Below are 7266 nucleotides of genomic sequence, written 5' to 3'. Positions count from 1 at the left end.
GAGGATAATAGAAAGATACAAGCATGTTTTGTAATGCGATTCTCTTCCTTCAAATGCAAATGTTGCTTCAGGATTAACTTGAGTCATAGTCTCGATTAATGATGGGAAGTAAAGTAGTTGAATGGACTAGTCTCCTCATCGACCATAGGAATTTCATCAATCCTGATGATCTGGTGTCTGACGGTTTCACTAGGTTATATTGGCATTTACCAACTTGTATCACTTACAGCTTAGATGACATTTCCATCTTCCAAGGAAGGAGGGAGTTTGCTGAGTTGTTGTTTTTTGTAAAGGCGTCGACTTAGAAGAATGAACAACTTTCTACAAAACCATCCACTTGATTACTTATGTGTGCAATTACAAGTATTCGAATTGACTTGTTAACTCATAATTCCCAGAATAGTCCAATTTAAGACAAACAGAACTCGACGAACGCGACAGAACGTTTTATATTTGAAAGTCGAAATGGCTGCTGAATAAAATACGAAAGAAACATCAGTTAGTATAAATACCACATTATTTTATTCCTATGAGTAACCTGGTATAAACTGATATTACTTGCTATTTCAGCAGACTAGTATTCTATCGTTTTAAGTTTCGTACGTCGTCCTAGTGGTAAACTGTTCAGGTCTTCCAATGTTGAAATAAACTAATACAAAGCGCTGTATGTTTTCCACAGTTATGTTTTATAATTACATGCGACAAGAATCATACTGTTACAGTATGGTTACTCGTAATACTACCTATCAAACTAGTAATACTGTCAGTCATTTATGATGTTTACTACAAAAGATTAGTTAATTCGAATTTTCTTTATTTTAATTTGCGAAAGATTACCCAACAAACAAAATTTAAATAACCTGGCTATAGGAATTTACATTTAATCCTACCGAAAACCATCTAGTAAAGATCCACGGATCATCAAATTCAGGTTGATTTCAAAATACGGCAATATTCAACCGGATTGGGACGGGGTCATAATGGAATTAGATAAAAAAAGTCGATCTTCTATACTGTATTGGTTTATTTTCAACAAATGAGTCAAAGATCTATCTCAGAAAGTAAAATTTATCTAAATGAAGCTAACGTGAATATAATGAACTGATCCACCAGAAAAGTCTTGAATTTAACTGCGCAGTAATTAATAAGTCTATTCTGTCTAGACGGTCTCCTCCTGTTTCATTGTATCTGCACATGTCTTTTTTCTGACTTCATCTATTATGGGTCAGTAAGATAAGCATGAGAAAAATGTATAACTCATAGATCAACAGTAAATATTCTACTGAGATTAACTGACATTAACAAATATATTTTAATTCATTAAAATGAATGATAATTATATGCAAATAAATTAGAAATATAATATACATATAACGTTATTACAAATTACTCAATATCAAATAAATCAATTCTATTTGTCTGGCATTATTTCACTGTGATAATGTGAAAAATGTCTATGTAATAACTTACTGAATTTACACGTACTTATTCAATTACAGCTGTTACCCTCACTGTATTATAGGCCGCCGACCAGCATTCTCCAACCCACTCTGTCCTAGGCCTTCCTTTCTAGTTCTATTCAATTTTTGTTTATTTTTCTCATGTTTGTCTCCGTTTCTCAGTGTAATGTGTTTCTTAGTCTTCCTCTTCTCTTTTGACCTTTAAGATTTTATGTGAGATCTTGCCTTGTAATGCAGTTGAGTGCTTCCCTCAATGTGTATTATATCTACTTTCAGCGCTTCTTCCTAATTTTTTCCTTCACTGGAATCTAGTTTGTTCTATGCCACAGTACAGTGTAAGTGGATAATCAGCATGTTTAGTTGTTTCTTGTGAAACAGTTCGTTTTATTGTTATTTTAATGAAATAAACAAACTATCAAAATTGATTATCCATATAAAGTTGAATATTAAGTTGCTTGTAACTTTAACAAGAGAACAATCGTAATATGGTTACTGAAAAGTATACTATGATAATATGAATAAAATTATTAAGTAATATAAAGGTTGGGAGTTTCGATGGAGATTGTTTTCATTAATAAACCAATATATATAATTGATACGGATACATTACATGTCCCAGTTTGATTTTATCTTCATATTATGAAGCTTCAAATAAGTCATATGTGAATGATTATCACTTCAATTGTAAAAGTGGTTTATGTTGCCTTAATATCAGTTGAATGTTAACAGATTCATTATATGGTCAAGTGATAATTACTTGTTCAGCACAAATGCTTAGTTTATTCATAACACTAAAAACATATCACTTCCCAAACTAACTAACATCAAGATGATACCGTAGTGAAGGAGAATATAGGTGAGAATAACCGAATTATATTTAGTACAAAATTGCAGAGTTACTTGGTAAAATACAAAAACCATACTATAATACCCAATTTGCAAAATATTCAATAATTTTCTCGGACTGCATTGTTCTTGCATTTTCATACCAAATGCTTTCTATTCCCATTCTTCCTTTCTTGATCTTTCTAATCTTCTGCTGCCAGACATTACATTCCTGACTCGCGTCATATACTACTTATGTCAATATAAGTAGCACGCACCACAATACTTTTACAATAATAATAATAATTGAAACTGTGTAATCAAGTATTCAGATCAAGTTCATTAACTTTCACTGACATATTTTATTAAAATTGAATTCTATCTCAAATTTCATGCTTTTAGGAACGAAAAAATCAAAACAAACTTATATAAACGTATAACTTTATTTTTATTTAACTCAATTCAATAATTTTTACGCGCTAATTTTGAAATTGAATGATCTAGTTTTAGATATTAATTACATTGTTGATTTTGTATATCATAAAGTTTAGTAACTAAGTTAAAGTAAATAAGTTTGGTCATTTATCAAAATAATTTTGTTTTTGTTTTTTTAATATTCAGTCAATAGAATCAGTAAATAAATCCATTTTGAATCAGTCATGTGAAACTGTTAATCCTATATTTTGATTATCATCAATTTAATTGGTTTTTTTATAAAGGAAGAACATGTCTACTATGGATTTTGTAAAGTTATAATTTATCTTTCTTCTTTCTCAAGAATATTTAGTTGACGCCATGGCATATAGGTGAAGTTGTTATGTTTTATATCTAATTAATCATTTTAGTTAGTTCTATATGTTTTTCTTCTGGTGTTTTATGAAGAGAGAGATAAAATAAGTGGTAACCATTTCTAACATTTATTCGTATTCCATATACATAAATATATCAGGAGGGATTTTGTGGATATGATATTAATTTCAATGGTTGAAATCATGAGTCAATTGAAGCTAGACCATCATGGAAAACCTGAAAGCATTGAATGGCCGTTTCATCCTATTGTGGAATTCCTCAGCAGTGAGCATCCACGATCACGCCTCCCGGGATTCGGACCCAGGACCTATCAGTCTCGCGCGCAAACGCTTAACCACTTGACCACTGAGCTGACTGGCATCCAACGGTGTAAATGTTTAGCTTCAATTAATTGGTGAAATTGAGTGACATGGCTTCCAGGTTTTCTATGGTGGTTTAGCTTCAATTGAATCATGATCTCAACAAAAATATATGTTGAGAATAGTAGAAATAGAGAAGTACTACATTTCTGTGTGAAAAAGTTCAATAAAATTCTCTATTGTTTTAAAACAATTTATCGAAATATTTTTATCGCCATAAATTCATTTGTTTTTGGTAGTAATTTAAGAGACTTTCAGTTGTTACTAGGACGTTCAACATATATTCCAGACTAAATATCATGTTTATTCTTTGAGAAAAGATCCCTGCGCTGTACTTCATGTGTTTAATTTTTAATGTTTAAATGGGAATTATCTGTCATGTTTATTTGTCAAATACTTGTACACTGGTAAAACACTATATAACATTATATGATAAATTAAACATTTGATAATTAGGTGTATTTGTATTTCAGAATTTTATCAGAAGTGTATTCAAGAAAGTTAACTTCACTTAACACAGTGGTATTTTCAAGTTATAAACTATAAATAGATTTTCTTTATGTTCTAAACTAAATGATCATTACTAAATAATGTCAATTAGTTTAACGAGAAATCATTTCAAGAAACTTGGAATCTCAACATATTTTTTTGTCATTCCGCACACTATAAACACATTCTGATATCTGATAGTCTTATTTTGAAGTTACAGGCTATTATTAATAAAAAAACTAACACTGATACAGAAAACGGTTTATTCATTTTCACTTGGTTTTGTCGATTTTGGTTATACATACTAAGAGTTATTTTGATGGAGTTTTGTTCTCTGAACTGGATGGTTTAGTCGAGCGAACCATCCAGCTCGGAGAACAAAACTCCATCATCTCCACCATAATAAGAGCGACTCCACAACTCTTTTTTTTTTATTAAGAATTAGTTTTCTAGGCTTATATGATTGGTATATTATTGTTCAAATTCTGACAGATACGGGAAATTCCAAATGGACAAGATATAAACTAATCTCTGAATGTTCTTTCAAATTACTATGTTAATAAAATTATTATATTTAGTCTTATAAACATATATCACGCAGCCCTATTTCATAACGTATGCCAATTGAAACTTTTATTCTGGCATGATCTCAATAAAAACAATTCAATAGATCAATAGAACATCCTAGATAACGTTAGTCGAAAGTTCAAACAACTGGTATTGTTATATTACAAATTGTTTATTCAATGAACACATGTAGAACAAAATGTTTTAAGTCTATTTTAGTGTCAGTTACTTTGTTAAGCCCATATAACTTATTCTATTTTCTGGACAGGCCAATTTATCCATTCTTCTTGAGTCACGTTTTGACCTTGTTAATTATTCACTTATCAATCTTGACTGCTTTTATATGAGCGTATGCGTGTAAACATCTTATGCTATTCATCACACGTTTGTAACTTATATATTCGTGTGACTATAAATATCGATTAACGCTTAATTACACGGAGTTGGCTCACATGTTTTCTCCACTGCGCCTCATTTTGATGAGGTTCATTCCTCTGATTGTCTGTCCAGACCAATGAGTGTACGAAATATATGTATTTAAATATCTATTCTCGTATTTGACTTATTTAATTTCAATATTCACCAACGCGAGTTAAGTCTATAACTTTATACGAAGAATGACTATTTGTATATATTTTAACAACCATTCATGCTGTCTAACTGGGGTGAAAGATATCTTCAGATTACTTTCAGAGAATCTATTCAGTGTAAGTTCACATATATATTTTTTCCGGAATGTTAAGTTTTATTCATTTATTAAAGAGTTTTATCGTTTTTTGTTTTTTTGATATCCACAACATTTTAATTATTTGTCAATCATCACAGTAAAAATAAAATATATTAGATTATGTCAGGAAAAGATGACATGATAAACATTAATAAAGAAATTGATAAATTAGATAATTTTCGGTTTGATAATTTAGATGGATCTATTTATTTGAGATAAATACACAATGATAACATTTTCTGTGATTTCATTAAATTTGGAAGGATTTAAAGGTTTCACATTTCTGATGAATTATTTTCTAGAATGTACTTTTGAGATGTATGAATAAAAATAAAAGAAATGGTAAGTAACGTTTCATCCTCAGATTGTTATAATCCATTTGAGTGTTTTATCCAATATTCTGCTTCTAGATTGATTTTTAATCGTTACTGTTTTGCTTTAGGTGGAGCTTTGGGTGAAACTATGATTTATGAACGAACCAATCAGGTATAAGATAACAGGTGTCGAATTTCGGCACGAAATTTACTCATCCATTTGACTAAATAGAGTCTTGACATTGTAGCTGATGTCCGTTCGTGATGAAAAACTTAAATCTAATTCCTAACCTTAACCATCAGCTGTAAATCATAATTTGAATTCCTCATACTAATTTATATGTGGACACTCTTAAGGTCAGTCTACCGTCGCTCAAAGGTCGTCCATAAACTATAGTCTCACCGCTTCGTCTTTTGAACAGCATCATCAGCATAAACGTTAGGTAGAAGTCAGGCCTCCAAATATCTCCGCAGAAGACGATTTGATTTTGATTAGTTATTGTTTACCTTTAGTCTGTCATTGTATGCATATTTATTCTGATTGTCTCTCATTTAGATCCAATTCTTGATCTTGTATTTGCCCATGATCTTTCTTATTGATTGATAAATGAAACTCCATTATAATCACCCAATTACAACTACAAATATTCCACATTTCAAAATTACTAGTTTATATAATAAAATATCGCTCATATTTATTTTTCTATAAAATTACAAGCTGTTAAAATATTCTTCTCATCTGGTTTGAAACAAGCACATCTTTATTGACGTTTATCCTATAAAAGCATTTCATTATGGAAGTGTGCAGCTAACTAGAATTTATCAAATAACCTAGTGTCAATAAATGCAGCACCCTTGAACAAACGAAACCCATTGTTTGTTTAGTCTACCACAATACAAGTAAAAATTATTGAATGTATCAAGTTCGAACCCTTACACACCGAAACCCCCAACAACTTTAGATTTTTTGAAAGCCTAGATAATGGCAGATGAATATATTTTAATAAAATATGTGCAAATTCTTAGATCTTGATGTGTTGCATTAAAGCACGCTACTCCACTTCATATTGAAGTTTTAAAGATTCTAATACTAAACTAAATGAATTCGATTCTCGAAGAAAACATCACCTTTACTTGAAAAAACGGTATCTTTTCAATCGTCTACGTTTCGAATTATTCGATAAGCTACATCTGATTATTTATTTGAAAATAAGTTTCACTAGAATATTAATTAATACATGCAATTAGATTATCCTCATAAAAATTGTACTTTCCATGTAGAATTTTATCTAAATTCGTTGTATTTAAAAGTTTAAGTGGTTGATTATTGATATTTTTACTTCCTTATGTCTGTTACTTCTCGTGGAGGATCGTAGATTGCCTACCAGCACTCTCCATCCAACTCTGTCCTGGGCAATCCTTTCCAGTTGGTTCCAGTTGCTATTCATCCTTTTGATGTCTGCTTCCAATTGTCAGCGTAGCGTGTTTCATGGTCTTCCTCTTTTTCGTTTCCCTTCACAATTCCAAGTTAGGGCCTGCCTAGTGATGTAGTTTAGTGATTTCCATAATGTATATCCTATCCACTTCCACAGTCTTTCCTGAATTTCCTCTTCAAATGGAAACTGGTATTTGTTTATTAGTTATCGATAAATATGCTTCAATATAATTTGAAGTCTTCTATGTATTTCCATTTGTACTTGGTAGATTGTATTAAA

The sequence above is a fragment of the Schistosoma haematobium genome, chromosome 3 (assembly GCF_000699445.3).
Source record: "Schistosoma haematobium chromosome 3, whole genome shotgun sequence".
Taxonomy (NCBI): Eukaryota; Metazoa; Platyhelminthes; class Trematoda; order Strigeidida; family Schistosomatidae; genus Schistosoma; species Schistosoma haematobium.
Note: the sequence above shows the minus strand (reverse complement) of the source record.